Below are 16,644 nucleotides of genomic sequence, written 5' to 3'. Positions count from 1 at the left end.
AAAGCACCTCACAAAACTTGCAACACGCCGTAACTCGCCTCAGAACATTAGCACGTCGGAGCAGTATGCATCACGTGATAGAGCAGCTGTGGCATGCGGGACCTGTCGGTGGTCTGGATAGCATTTGGAGCTTCGCTAGCAACCCGGCATTTCATCTCCGACAAAGTTATTCCCGAGAGAAGTAAAGCAAGTGTGTAAGTCCATCTCTGAATGTTTGTAAAGCATTCCTGCGTTAAGCTTAACAACCGATATATGGAGCGACTGCCTCTTCTCAATCATGAAACTGCTTAATGATTGGCTGATCGGCTTTTCTGTCGCGAGTCCGTCTCTCTTGTTTGTTTTTGGCCCACTTTGCACCAGAAAGAGGAAACCAGCGGATAAACAACAGCAGCACGTTTAAGCGTGATCAGCTATTGTTAGAATGTATTTAATATTACTTTCTACTCGAGGATCTTTTTCTACGTAGCTGACGCTGGTAACTGTGCAGGGGCGGATCTAGCAAAGTTTAGCCAGGGGGGCCGATAGGGCATTAACAGGGAAAAGGGGGCACAAAGACATACTTTTCTTTCTTATTCTCATTTAAAATGTCGAGCTTTTAATAAATAATTATCTGACACCCAAAGTTTTAATTTGATGCAAAATGAATAGAAGTCCATTACTGTATATAGTAACTATTAAGTCTAATATATATATACCCTAGTAAGCTATAGTACTTTTTCCTTTGGGAAGGTACCATCTGTGCAGTCTGCAATTTTGTTGAAGAAAGATGTTGAATCTATTTAATATTTTAATATATTGAAAAATAATTTATTTCTGTGCATTTTTTTTCCCCACACTGCATCAAATTAAGGTTGATTACATCGATTAAGCATCATGAGGTGGCGCGTGAGGGGTGGTTCCCTATTTTTTATTTATTTATTTTTGTTGTTGCTGGGAGTTGGAACCCTATTAGTTAGGTTGCTTAATATTTACGCTAAGTACTCTTTAAAATACCAGAATAGGGAGGATGGTGTAGGTTTAAGTTTATTAGATTGATTAGTATTGCTGAACTATGAAATATTTTTTTTTTGCATACAGGTATAACAGAATAGCTTTAGTGTAGTTGTTGTTTTAAACTTGAGTATGAACTTATACAAAATGCAGCAAGATATTTAAAACAACAGTTTTGTTGATTAAAAAACACTATATTGGATTCATATCGGTATCGGCAGATATCCAAATTTATGATATCGGTATCGGACATAAAGTGGTATCGTGCCATCTCTAGTTTGGAGTTTAATCCATTTGAGTGGAGTTGTTTGGATTTGATATGATAGGAATTGATATCCGGGGATTTGCTTGGATTTGAAATTTTTTGAGTGGAATTGTTTAGGTGTGTTATGATTTGAATCGCTTACTATGCATTTGTTTGGATTTGAATCCATTTGAGTGGAGATGTATGTCTAAGCAAAAACTCCCTGAAACGTCTGCAGGTTGTTCAAAACGCTGCAGCGAGGCTTCTGACCAAATCCTCAAAGTACTCACATATGACACTGTTGCTAATTCAGCTCATCCATGAAGAGCTCTAAAAGTCAGAACCAGAATCTTAAAATGGACTCTGTATTCAATGGGGAGCCAATGGAGCTGAATTAGCAACAGTGTCATAAGTGAGTACTTTGAGGATTTGGTCAGAAGCCTCGCTGCAGCGTTTTGAACAACCTGCAGACGTTCCAGGGAGTTTTTGCTTAGACATATGAGCAGGGAATTACAGTAGTCCAAATATGATGAAATGTGTTTGGAACTGAATATTCTCCAGTTCAGTGCGAGATACAAAAGGACTTAGTTTAGCAATGTTTCTTAAGTGATAAAAACAAGACTGAATCAGAGATTTTACATGAACATCCAAAGTGAGAGGAGAGTCAAAAGTTACCCCCTGGCTATTAAAATTAGGGAAGATTCAAGTATTGTGGGTGTGAACAGAGGGGGGAGAGAAAATAAATTATTTCTGTATGCAGATAATATTCTGGTGATGTATCAGGACCCTACCAATTCTATAACAAAATTGCTAAATGTTATTGGTGAATTCTCTATAAGGTTACAAAATTAACTGGCATAAGTCAGAGGCAATGCCAATATCTCAAACATGTATTGCTAATTCATTGTCAGCTTTCAATTTTAATTTGTTACAAAAAGGGATGAAATATTTGGGAATAATACTTCATCCGAATGTTGATGAGATTATGACTGATAATGTAGGAAAACTACTTACTAGGATTAAAACTAATTTGGAGAAATGGGGCAAGCTCCACTTGATGTTGGGTCTGTGTTTCCACAAGCCCCGCTGGTTTAGAGACTTGTTCATTATGAAGAAAACAAGACAGTCAGCAATCGATCGATCGATGACGAAACTCTGTTCAGACAGATTCTTATGTAACACTTTTCACTATCCCGGTTCACTGAAAGCGGTCTATACAACATGCTGCATTTACCCAATCAAATACTTTCTCTAAAGTGAGTGCTTCCTAAGCACATTCATACGCATTCACACTCTTGATATGCAGACTGGAAGAGCCAGGGATCATACCACTAACCTTCCGATCAGTAGGTGACCTGCTCTACCTCCTGAGCTACAGCCACCCAGTGGTAAATCTGAGTAAACCCGCACTAAGTTTTGGATAAAGTGTACACTCACAAACCTGTCAAAGCTGCATTTAAAACGTTGGCTACCATAGCAGTATAGCATTGTATCATGGCATTTGGGTCTTCTAACTAAAATTGGAAAATATGAACGTAAATAGTGCCATCATTGCCAGACCTGGCCCACATCTGGTTGGCATACACTCTGCCATGACACCGGTCAGTCAGGGAAGACCTGTTTTCTATGGGCCTGGGCCACATAAACCAAACACAAACAATCGAGCCAGATATGGCATGCCATCACATACAGTAAACGGTGCCATGTACGCCAGGCCTGGCCCATATCTAGATGACATATGTCTTATCATACCAGAAGTCAGCCAGCAGTGCCGGCTTGATACCAGATCTGGGCCAGACCTGCTTGCTATGTGGATAAATGTAGTTTTTTTTTTTCTTCCTGAGTTCAGGGCTGCTGGAGCTTGTGTTTCCATCAGAGTGACTGACCTGGGATAAAGGTGACAAACGGGATTTAAACAGAGAGCGATGGACACCTAGAAAACTACAGAGCACTTTATTAGTGGCTAATAGCCAGTCACCTGCACGCAGCTTTAAAACCTCCACTGAGTTTTAGCTCTCAGTGGTTAAACACTGGACTTAATTCACTCAGGTTCTTTCTTTCGGGTCATGTTTACTTCACTGTTTTATTTACAACTGAGCAAATTGATTTGGCTCAGATTAAAGTTACGTGTCATAGCTGCAAAGTTTAATGTCTCACTGGAGCAGGTTAGACTGAACCATTCGCTTTTCTCTATATGGCATTCATATGTGTGATTTTTTTTTTTTTTTAAACTCTGAATTTCGAGTTAAAACTAATATTAAAAATCTTTTTTTATACAAAGAGGAAAGAGAAGGCGTATTTCCACCAAGAGGAGCAGCGTGGATACTGAAAGATTTCAGCCTGTCCAGAAATATTACATCGTCTGTTTTTAATAGTTATTCAGCTGTATTCTCAGCACCTGCTGTCTGTTAGAATTATCAAAGTTTACTAAAATAAAAATACATGAGGTTAACATCTGATTTGTGAGAGGTGTTTTTTTTATGTTGGTGTTTCAGTGATGTTACATTTAACTGTCAAAGGCTTGTTAGAAACTATGAAACACATCGTGCAGACTTCTGGATATTAGAATAAAACTAATACTGCTCATGAATGAGAGTAAAGGTGCCCTTTATAACTAAACATGTTTAATGGTGTATTTAATTAATTCATTTTAGCAGTCCTGAACCCTAGGGCCAGGACTGCCAAAATGAAATAAATAAAATTAAATGTGTCAATAATGAATTAAATATGTCATACATATGTATTTGTATCGATTCAAATCATAACACATCATAATAAATCCACTCAAATGATTCAAATCCAAACAAATCCCTGGATATCAATTCAAATCATAACAAATCCAACCAAATCCATAGAAATTCATTCAAATTATAGCACATCATAACAAACATCACATCATAACAAATCCACTCAAACTGAAATTTGGCCGTGTTTCCATTACTATATCCTTGGAGTATATTTTGTAGTTCCATTTGGAATTAATCTACACATGTACGTTTATTTTACTGTAATCACTTTGGAAAACATTATCTAACACGATTAAGGTGGTAGTTAAGGTTAGGGATAAGGTTATGGTTAGAAATACGGTTAGGGTTAAGGTGGGAATACACGTCTTGAACGTGTATTACCGCCGGGAGCGTGAATCTATTGGATTCCATCTAGGACACGGAAGGTTACCTTTATGTTCCTGAGGAACACCTTGGGATGTGAAAAATCGTGGCTATATTATGTGGTCAGAGTGAGAATGGGCTCAAAATACATACAATTCAGAAGAAAATTAAATACAGAAAAATAATGTTCTTGCACACAGACTTCCTCATAGATCTCAAACCAGATGTGGGGGTTATTTCTGAGACTGGTGGAACTTAATTTTGAATAATTACCTATGTGTGAGAAAAGAATCTGCTGTGATGCTAATAATAGTCTCCACTCTTAAGAGTATTTTTGGTAGTTTTACAAGTAGATTGCTACACTCGCACACACCATTAGACATTAGAGAGAGAGGCCCTTCAGAGCCCCTTGTGTTGATCAGGGGTTCTATAAGTATTCAATTCAATTCAGTTTTATTTATATAGTGCCAAATCAAAAACAACAGTTGCCTCAAGATGCTTTTTATTGTAAGATAGTCCCTAGAATAATACATACAGAGAAAAGCCCAACAAACATATGATCTCCTATGGGCAAGCACTTTGGCGACAGTGGGAAAGAAAAACTCCCTTTTAACAGGAAGAAACCTCCGGCAGAACCAGGCTCAGGGAGGGGCAGCCATCTGCTGCGACCGGTTGAGGTGAGAGAAGGAAGACAGGATAGAAGACATGCTGTGGAAGAGAGACAGAGATTAATAACAAGTATATTTCAGTGCAGAAAGGTGTAGTAACACATGGTGACTGAAGAAGAAATACTGAATGCTCATGGGAATCCCCCAGCTGCCTAAACTGCCTAACTATAACTAAGGGAGGATTCAGGGTCACCTGATCCAGCCCTAACTATATGCTTTAGCAAAAAGTAAAGTTTAAAGCCTAATCCTAAAAGTAGAGATACAAATAGAGGTTGTGCACACTGAAGCGAGATACAGCAGAAAACAAAAAGTGATGTTTGCATTCTGTGGTTATTGCTGAATAATGCTTCTGAACATGAAAACATGGCACTGTCATGTTGTTTTTCATTCAAAACTGAAAATTTAAATTTAAATTCAAATGCAAATTGTCTTGATGCATGCAAGTAAGGAAATCCCCCCCTAAAAAGTTGATTCTGTTCATCTGGACATAGCGTTTTCAGAGGGAGAAATATTTCATCACTCATCAAGTCAGAGTCAAGGAGAAGAGAGTATTGAAAGTAGACTTCACACAGACACTAACATACACAAACAGGAAGATGACCCTGCACACTAGGGAGTGGCCCCTTCTTTTCTTTGTCTGGAGTGCTGGACAGTTGAAATTCTAGAAATTAAATTATTAACTTGAGATTCCAACCACTAAATAATAAAATCTGAAAACTTAGACTTTGAGTTTGTGTGTCTTCCCGAAAGCTGTTATGTGGACACTCCAAATGCTACAACAGATACAGTGCCTGTCCCACAAAAAAAAGAGTCCAACCTTTCAGATAATAAAACAGTGCAGTAGCTCCTTTGATTTTAAATTTAAATTTAAATAAACTCTGTGCAACAATATGTATGTGTGTGTATTTCTGCCAGAAATATTTGGCATTTTGTTCTCAATAAGGTCAGTGAAATGCTGTTTTAGGAATGAACCACAAACCTCTGGCACTGTGCGTAAAACTATTAGTCATTCTCGCCATTTACGCTTTCTAAATAACCATCATAGCAGCAACGGTCACAGTCACGCCTGCTCTGTCGCTAATCTTGGTAAAGTAAATCCCATTTATTTTAGTACTTTGTGTGTGAAAGTGACACTAAATTCAACAACTGGTACATGTTGCACAAATAAGTGTCACACTTGCAGTATTTATTTATTAGTTATAGGTAGAAAAGCTGACAGTGTGGAGGTATGTAACAACGACAGGAGAGGTCTCAGTGTCTCACTCCAACAACTTTATTAACTGACAGAACTTCACATATAGTCAGCGCCAAAATCTCCACCCCCACACTTCCTTTCAACTTGTGTGCGAGTGGAGCCACCTGGTGGTCCGCCACACATACCCCCCCTTGAACACACAGTCAGGTCTCCATTCAGTCCAGGACCCTGGGTCTAAGCAAACGACCCGCACGACTGAACCTGGGAGGGAGAGAACAGGCAGAGGAAGGTCCATCCTGTGAACGAGGCTGGTGAAGGCGAGCAGGAAAGGCAGGAGGAGGCTCAAACGTTGGTGGTCCGGGGGTAGTCCTGGGGGGAAAACCAGAGACTGTCAACCCCAGCGCAGGAGGTCGGCCACGGCGAGGGGCCTGGGCCGGCACTACATCACTGTCCGGAAGAACATGTGCTGGTTTAAGTCTGTCAACACACACAGTCTCCCTTCGACCCCCAAAATCCAAAACAAAATGTTTCTGGCCCGGTTCAATAACCCTGAACGGGCCGTCATACAGCGGCCGCAGCGGTGTCCTGTGGGCATCGTGCCTGACAAAAACAAACTTAGCAGTCTCTAAAGTCTTTGGAACAAAGGTGTCAGGCACGCAATGGTGCACCGGACCAGGAACCCGAAGCGAGTGCAAAAGCGGGGTGAGAGAGAGCACCGATGGATCGAAGCAGGGAGGAGGATTTTCAGGCAAGAATTCTCCAGGCACGCGGAGGGGCTGACCAAACACTAGCTCAGCTGGGGAAACGCCGAGATCCTCCTTAACCGCAGAGCGCAGCCCAAGCAAAACCCACGGGAGGCGGTCAACCCAATTGCCATCCTTTAAGGAGGCGCGAAAGGCAGCCTTCAGCGACCGGTGGAACCGTTCACACATCCCATTAGCCTGCGGGTTGTATGCGGTTGTGCGGTGGACTTTAGCCCCCAGTCCATCAGCCATGGCCGACCAAAGCTCGGAAATGAACTGGGGGCCTCTGTCTGACGTAATGTCCGCGGGTGGGCCGAAACGCGAGACCCAGGTCGACAAAAACGCCTTGGCCACCACTGCTGCGGTAGTGGACGCCAGGGGGACCGCCTCCGGCCACCTGGTGGTCCGGTCAACAACAGTCAAAAGGTGCGTAAAACCTTGTGACTGGGGCAAGGGACCCACCAGATCGACATGCACATGATCGAAACGTTTGCCGGGTATGAAGAACGGCTCCAGGGGCGCCTTGGTGTGTTTATGAACCTTCGCGCGCTGGCAGGGAATGCACGCCGACGCCCATTCCTTAACAGATTTGCGAAGGCCTGGCCAAACAAATTTAGAGCTGACCAGTTTAACAGAGGCCCGGACCCCTGGATGAGAGAGAGCATGTACCGAGTCAAAAACTTGACGACGCCAGGAAGCGGGAACCACAGGGCGAGGGCGGCCGGTGGAAACGTCACAGACGAGGAGGGGACCACCGTCCTGCACGGGTCTGTCCTCCAGTATGAGGCCCGTCTGGGTGGATTTAAGCGCGAGGATGTCAGGGTCACCGCTCTGATCGGCAGCCATGGCGGAGTAGTCTATGCCGAGAAAGACGGGAGAAACCAGCGCACGGGACAAACAGTCAGCCACATGATTGGATTTACCAGCCACGTGCCGAATGTCCGTGGTAAACTCAGAAATGGCTGCCAACTGGCGCTGCTGGCGTGCACTCCATGGATCGGAAACCTTGGACATGGCAAACGTCAAGGGTTTGTGGTCCACGTATGCGGTAAAGTGACGACCCTCGAGAAAAAACCGGAAATGACGAGACGCCAGGTGGAGCGCCAGTAGCTCCCTGTCAAAAACGCTGTAATTGCGTTCGCTGTCACGTAGCGTACGGCTGAAAAAGGCGAGCGGTTGCCAGACACCCGAGATTCGCTGTTCCAGCACCGCACCCACCGCTATGTCCGACGCATCAGTGGTCAACGCAATCGGCGCTGAGGGGGATGGGTGGGCCAGAAGGGCAGCGTTAGCTAACGCTGACTTAGCATCAGAAAACGCTTGGATGCTGTCCGGAAACCAGTCAACGGGGTCATTAGCTTTTTTACCCTTTAACGCCCCATAAAGGGGCTTCAGCAGATGTGCCGCTCTGGGGAGAAAACGGTTGTAAAAATTCACCATCCCCAAAAATTCCTGCAGTGCCTTAACAGTCGTGGGACGCGGAAATTCCGAAACAGCTCGGACTTTGTCAGGCAACGGAACCGCGCCCTCGGCGGAAACACGGTGCCCAAGGAAATCGAGAACGGGCAACCCAAACTGGCATTTAGACGGATTAATAATCAGTCCATGCTCCGCCAAACGCTGAAAAACCTGACGCAGATGGAACATGTGCTGCTCCTTCGAGCTGCTGGCCACCAGTATATCATCAAGATATACAAAAACAAAGGGCAGCCCGCGCAAGACCGAGTCCATCAACCGCTGGAAGGTTTGGGCGGCACCTTTCAGGCCAAACGGCATGCGCAGAAACTCGAAAAGGCCGAAAGGTGTAATTACGGCGGTTTTGGGGACATCCTCCGCGCGCACGGGAACCTGGTGATATCCCCGTACCAAATCGATCTTAGAAAAAACCGAGGTCCCCGCAAGATGGGCGGAAAAATCTTGGATGTGGGGAATGGGATAACGATCGTTCTCCGTGACATTATTAAGACGGCGGAAATCCCCACAAGGTCGCCACCGACCATCAGATTTAGGCACCATGTGTAACGGAGAAGCCCAGGCACTGTTCGAACGCTGCACGATGCCCAGACGCTCCATGGTGGCAAATTCTTCCCTAGCGACAGCCAGTTTGGCGGGGTCGAGGCGGCGCGCGCGCGCGAACACCGGGGGCCCTACTGTAGTTATGTAATGCTCTACCCCATGCTTCGTCACCGTGCTCGAGAAAGTGGGGACAGTGAGTGAGGGAAACTCAGAAAGCAAACACTGAAAAACGTCACCCGAATCTACTGAGTTAGCATGCACCACGGGCTGAGCACCCCGAGTCAAACAGGGTAATGAGGAAAAGGACACAGCATCAATTAAACGTCTGTTAGCCACATCAACCAGTAGTCCGTGAGCACAAAGAAAATCAGCGCCTATTATAGGCACAGAGCTAGCAGCAACAACAAAGTTCCACTGAAAGTCACGGTCGTGAAAGCAAACAGTCACCAACCTTTCACCGAAGGTTTTGATGGGAGAGCCATTAGCCGCTGTTAGCAATGGCCCGCAACCCTCAGCTAGCCTGTCCGAGCCAGCCGGGGGAAGAAGGCTCTTCTGTGAGCCGGAGTCCACCAGGAAACGCCTCCCCGAGCGTGAGTCCTCTAAGAAAAGCAGCCTTTCCTTGTTGCCAGCGGTCGCGGCTGCTACAGAGCGCTGACATGCCCGTTTCCCTGGGTCTGGAAACTGCAAGGCGGGAGGCAGCGCCGTGCCTTCGCTCCAAAACGCTGGTGATAAAAACAAAGCCCCTTTCCACGGTGCCGCCGTGCAGCGATTCCGGCCACAGTGGACGAGTCGGAGGGCCCGTGGAGCATCGGTGAGGGGGAGGGGGAAAACGCTGGTGGGTCCTGAATAACCGTCTGGACGCCGAAAGTCCTGGTAGCCAGGAGGATGCGATCCGCCTCTTCCGCAAGGGAGCGGTAATCCTTCGTGGCCAATAGCGGGGAGTTGGCAAGGCCAGCGCGCACTGGAGCCGGCAGCTGTCGAAGAAAGAGGTGGGTGAAGAGAAATCCTCCGTCCTCCGCGCCCAGCAAGGACAGCATGCTCTCCATGAGCTCGAGGGCGGTGCCGTCGCCCAGGTCCGCGATGGAAAGGAGTTTCTCGGCCCGCTCAGCATCAGAGAGGGAGTAACGCCGCAGCAGCAGCCCCTTGAGGGCGGCGTACTTGCCCTGGGCTGGGGGATCCCGGAGGAGAGTCATCACACGGCGGGTTGACAGCGGGTCAAGTGAGGCCACCACATGGTGGTATTTAGTGTCGTCGGCTGAAACTCCACGAAGAGCAAACTGAGCTTCTACGTGCATGAACCATGAAGGAGGATCGTGAAGCCAAAAATCCGGCAATTTAAGCGCCACAGCAAACGCAGCCATCGGCGGAGGTGAAGGTCCGGCGGCCGCCGATGCTTCCAGGCCAGAGCTGGCTTCGTCGTCGAGCCTTAGCATGTTCACTACAGGGGTCACCAATGTGGAGGTATGTAACAACGACAGGAGAGGTCTCAGTGTCTCACTCCAACAACTTTATTAACTGACAGAACTTCACATATAGTCAGCGCCAAAATCTCCACCCCCACACTTCCTTTCAACTTGTGTGCGAGTGGAGCCACCTGGTGGTCCGCCACAACAGATAGGTGAGAATTAACAGTGTTCAGCCTGGTCTTAATGAGGGACTATACAAACAGTGCTCCCTGCCCCCACAGAATAGGATTTTTCAACTGTAATCAGAGATTATTAACATTATTAATAAATAAACACTTCAATAACAAAATTTGTAAAAAATGAATTAGGTAGCATCTACCTCCGAACATTCTTGTTGATGTTGTTGTGAACATGTGTGACTTCCTCATGATGTAAAAAAAAAAATAACACAAGAGGAACTGTTAATTTTTAATGACCAAAATTAAACAGTAAAATATCCATTATCGTTTTAGAAACTGACTTCCTCATAACTTGACAAAGGAAACTGACTCCAGTTTTAGTATCAGCATTTTAAACATTTTTGAGTGTTGAGTTGGCATTTTGTTACTAACATGTTGACATACATCTGTTTGCTTCTCTTTCAGTTCTTTCATACCTGTGGTATTTAATGATTATTAGGTTTGGCCCATTCACCATTGACATCTATTTCCTTCATGGCTCATAAGGATGCAAATTATATCTCAGAGCTCAGCTCTGCAGCAGAGAACATGCAAATCATATCACTCGTGTTAGTTTATTTGGAGAGTTTGAGGAAGTCACAATTTAGCCTTTATATTCGCACAAAAATATACCAGCAATGAAATGTGAAAAGGAACAAGTCTAATGCAAATTTGTGTTTTGAAGAAATAAATTTACACTTCATTCTAAAACGTTAGTTTGAGTCACAGTTATAAAAGGTGTAGACTGCTGCCCTTTCTTTTTGAAAACAATACCATGCAGATATATGGTGGACAACATTTTTATTATAAGTATTTTAGCAAGAGTGATTGATAATCTAGATATCTACTTTATATTATATGCTGTTACGACCCGGCTCAAAAGCCGCAACATAAAAAAGGAGACGAATACCAGAGTATGGGTGAGAAGAGGTTTTATCTTAAAATGGAAAACCAGGTTGGCTAAAATGGCTGATGCCACCAAGGCAAAGACAAGTGAGCTCCCTGGGAAGCTTGCCTCAGGTATGCTTTTATCCACACCTGACTAGGTGTGGCCAATTAGCACCAGCTGAACACACTGAGCAGATTAGAGGCTGCAGAGGGACGTAACACCTCCTCCTCAGTATCCTACTGTAATGCAGAAGCCTTTTAACTCTCAGAATCCATGCTACTGCACGCTTCAGCCGAGTCCAGGATGAAAAATATTGAATGAAGTGAGAAATCGGATCCATTTCTTGTGACGTCTGAACAGCATTCACCGTTTTAATTTCTATATCATTTGATGAGATTTGTTTCACTTCATCAGGATTCTGAGGCCACTCCTCTTGTGGTAGTAGAAGAAATGGAGGTCCAGAGAGCCAAGTTTGTTTATTTTTCAAAAAGGATTGTACTGTTAAACCTCGAGAAGCCAAATCTGCTGGATTGTTATCTGTGTCCACATATCTCCATTGTTGAGCATTTGAAACTTTGACAATCTCAGAAACTCTGTTGGCGACGAAAGTGCGGAACCTTGTTGTTTTATTATTGATATATTTTAGTACAGAGGTGCTATCAGTCAAAAATACTGAGTCCTTCAGTTCCATCTGCAGCTCCTTCTTCCACATTACATCCATTCTGCTTGCTAAGGTGGCAGCAGTTAACTCCATTCGAGGGATTGTAACTGGTTTTAAAGGAGCAACACGTGCCTTTCCCATAATGAATGCACAGTGTGCCTGGTCTCGTTCGTTCTTTAGTAACAAATAAGTCAATGTTCCATAGCTGTCCTCAGCTGCATCTGCGAAATGATGTAATTGAGCAGTTTTCACAGTTCCAAAATGTTGGTTTTAAAACAACGATCAACCTTAAACTCCTCCAGCTTGTAGAACTCTTGCATCCAAATAGTCCATTCCTGTATAACTGCATCAGGTAATGCATCATCCCATCCAATCTTTTTACGACACAGATTTTGCAGAATCTTTTTAGCATTTAAGATTACTGGTGCCAACATTCCTAGGGGGTCATAAACAGAGCTGACTACAGAAAGAATGCCACGTCTTGTCAAAGGTCGATCTCTTAGAGTGATTCTGAACTTGAAAACGTCAGATTCAACACACCATTGAACGCCCAAAACTCTTTCCACTGGAAGCTCATCACTGATCAAGTCTAGATCCTTTATTTTGTTTGCTCTGTTACTTTCAGGTATTACAGCCAACACATTACGACTGCTACTTATCCACTTGTTCAGTGGAAAGCCTCCTTTCAAGCATATGGCACAGAGTTCATGATAGAGATCTATCTCATCCTCTTCTGTGGCTGCTGAGACGAGACAATCGTTGACGTAAAAGTTGTTCAAGATTGTATCCACGGCTTGAAGGCTAAACTGTTGTTTATGATCTTCAGCACATTTCCTGGGAGATGATGTTGCTCCAAACACATGTACTGTCATCCTGTATTCAACCATGGCTTGAGTGTAATCTCTGTTGGGCCACTAAAGGAATCTCAACATATCTCGATCCTCCTCTGGTATTTTAACCTGATGAAACATGGCTTTAATGTCTGCTGCAATGACAACAGGTTCTTTACGAAATCTTGTCAGAACTCCAGTTAACGTGCTGGTCAAGTCTGGACCTTGTAAGAGCTTGCTATTTAGCGTCACTCCTTGATACTTGACTCCACAGTCAAACACCACTCTAAGGGTTTTCTTTTGCAGATGCAGAACACCATGGAGTGGCAAATACCATTTCCTGCCATCCGTCCGTTCTAAGTTGTCCTCTGGTACCTTTTCTGCATAACCTTCAGAGATCATATCTGCCATAAAGCTGTTATAGTCCTGCAGAAAAGAAGAGTTCTTCATAAGTCTTTTCTTCAGATTCTGAAGGCGTTGTTCAGCAATACGTTTATTATCTGGCATGCAGACCTTTAAGTGTTTCAATGGGAGTCCAATATAATAATGACCATTATGTAGCTTAGCAGTATTGGAAACTTTATCCAAAAACAGTTGGTCTTCCTTAGAAGTTTCCTTCTCATCTCTGGCACACTCTGGAAAATCAGTTTTAAACTGCTGATTCCACAGCTCATCAAGTTTCACCACTGAAACTCTATTGACACTTATCTGTGGCTGATTGTGAGGTTCAGTTTGAGTCTCACCCAAAGGTCTGATTACTATCCAGCCAAGGACAGTTTTAACAGCATACAGTCCATCTCCAACACTTCTAATGACATCCAGTGGTTCCAGAGCCTTTGGCACATTCGAGCCAATTAGCAAATCAGAGTCAATTTCTGGCAGATGTACAGACTTCAAATATGGCCACCGGATTATATCGTTCTGGTGAGGAATGTTTCCTTTATGCACAGGCATAGTGAACTGAGTATAAAGAATGGGAAGATCACAAAACTCATTCCGGTCTAGTCCAGCGACTTCTAAATCTGCAATAATATCCGTTTCAACAACTTTATTTTGTCCCATAGTTCTCAGCAGAATGTTGGATCTTCTTCCATGAATTTTCAGCTTATTCATCAGCTTCACTGTGCAAAATGATGCAGTGCTGCCTGGGTCAAGAAATGCATAGGTGTACAATGTTACATTTCCTTTCTTGGCCTTAACTTTCACAGGCACGATTGAAAGTTTGAATTCATCTTTACCGGCCCCAGTAAGAGCACTGGTCTGAATAGAGACTATGGCACGATCTTGAGTTTGTTCCTTTGATTCTTGTTCTTTACTCATTGTCTTTTGATAGATGTGTAACATTTGAGGATGCTTTAAACCACACGTCTTGCACCTGAGGCTCTTCTTGCAGTCTCTACTAATGTGTCCTTTACAAAGACATCCAAATCAGACTCCATTCTCTTTTAGAAAAGTGATTTTGTCCTTTTGCATTTTTCTTTCCAGCTCCTGACAATTTTCTAAGGTATGTTCAACCTTTGCAAAACAAGCAACTCCTCATTTGTGTTGTTCTTTCCTTTTCCTTAACTTTGTTATTTTCTTTTTCAGATGCCATCACAGAGGTAGCAAAAGAACTTTCTTTGAATCTTGTGTGAGTTTGAGACTTAAGTTTTCTTGTGTCTCTGTTTGTCGTGCAGATATCCTTGATGTCCCCAAACACTGGGTCAGATGCGATCTTCACTTGTTTTTCTAAAAACTCCACAAGATCCTTAAATGTAGCTTGTCAATTACACTTCTCATGGAAATCACTGACTGCAGTTCCCCACTTATCTCTCTGCCTGTAGGGAAGTTTCTTTGTTATAGCGAACATGTTGGCAGGCATGTCAAGCTCCTGCATATAACAGATCTTCCATAGCATTGCAACAGCCTCTAAGGAATATTGTGTAAGCTTAAAGAGCTTTCGTGTCCTCTGCTTTTATTGAAGACCAAGCAAGTGCTTTGCTCATGTAAGTCGTGGCAAGTTTATGTTCATTACCAAAATGCTGCCGTAATAAAGACTTTGCCTTTCTGAATCCTGCTTCTGAAGTCATGTGTAGGCAACTCCTTACAAGTTCTCTTGGTTGACCTTTTGTGTGTTGTTCCAAATAATAAAGACAATCTCCAGGGTTTTTAATTTCTGCTTTCAATGTTGTGTTCAAACGATTTAATAAAAGTCTGGTACTGAAGTGGATCTCCATCAAGAACTGGGATCTCCTTTTTAGGTAATGAAGAAAGACTATGTTGTTGGATTAATAAAGCAGTGAGTTCGTTTTTCTTACTTATGACAGATAAGATGTTACAGTCTTCTTCATGACTAGAAATGTGAGAACGTACATGTTTATTTTCACGTGAATTTCTAATGTTTGACTGATATGTCAAGGGATCTTCAGAAAGAGTCTGAGGTTGTGTTGGAACTCTGCCTGTGGTTAAGAGCGATTGTGAGTCTGCAACATTATGCTTCCTAAAGATATGCACATGTTGCCTTTCATGTACAGGATTATCAGGACGAGTATTCAACACCTGAGTTACTTTTTGCCCCTTTTCAAAATATGACTCCATACCATCTGATATTTTTGATAGTTTACTTTTAATACTGGATCCTTTTGAGCCTCCCAGTACTTTCATTTTTGCAACCGTGGCAGCTATATTTGTTTCCAGCTCCAGTTGCTCCCGCTGTCTCCTTAACTGTGCTTCATGTTCCTCCAAGTTGCCTTACAATCAGTGCAGCTGCTTTAGCTTCAGCCATTATTCGTGCTGATGTTGTACTTGAGGCTCTGGAGTTTGAGCTTGAAGAACTGATTTTACTCTTTTTGCTTCCTACGTTTGAAACACTGTCACCTGGCTGTATTTCATCTTGTATGTCAGAATTTGTTTTAACCTGCTTTGGAGATGCAGCGAACTCTGAACTTTGAACTCTGCAGCGAGACTGACTCGCTCAAAGAAAGGAGCTCATATTTAAGTCCCATTTTAAAGTCGCTACACTGGCTACCAATCAGATTTAGGTTCCATTTTAAAATTCTAGTTTTAACTTTTAGAGCACTACAGGGGCAGGCTACTCCCTATATTGCTTATCTGACTTGTATACATACCCCTTCTCGTAGCCTGAAGTCATCAAATCAAAATCTTTTAGCTGTCCCCCACACTCATTTTAGAACTCGAGGGGACCGATCTTTCCAAGCTGTTGCACCCAGACTGTGGAATGCACTTCCTCTATTTCTACAGCACCTGGACTCGGTAGAGACCTTCAAAAAGCAGCTAAAGACAATTTTATTTCAAAAAGCTTTTAATTAGACCAGGGATTTTATGATGTATTTATGATTGTATTGTTTTTTTGTTGCCTCTCTTGTTATGCACTTTGTGACATCTGTCTGTGAAAAGTGCTATATAAATAAACTTTTACTTCCTTACTTTGCGCAGTGGTAAACCAGATATGGTTTACCTTGAAATTGAAATTATTAAACAGTATGTGTGCTATCTTGTAAAAATTAAGGTATGATGGTACAAATGAGCAAAATAGATTATTTAGACAAAAACCACGATTTTGCAGTAATTACTAGGTTGTGATGTTATGGTATTTTTAGCATATTTTGCAGAAAAATATTTTTGCAGTAAAATTTTTTAATATCTAAATATTATGCCAAAAATGAAAGTTATAT

This window comes from Aulonocara sp. 'chitande type north' Nkhata Bay, linkage group LG16 (assembly GCF_057382095.1).
Source record: "Aulonocara sp. 'chitande type north' Nkhata Bay isolate Kocher_YH1m ecotype deep benthic linkage group LG16, A_spYH_male_GT1.1, whole genome shotgun sequence".
Taxonomy (NCBI): Eukaryota; Metazoa; Chordata; class Actinopteri; order Cichliformes; family Cichlidae; genus Aulonocara; species Aulonocara sp. 'chitande type north' Nkhata Bay.
Note: the sequence above shows the minus strand (reverse complement) of the source record.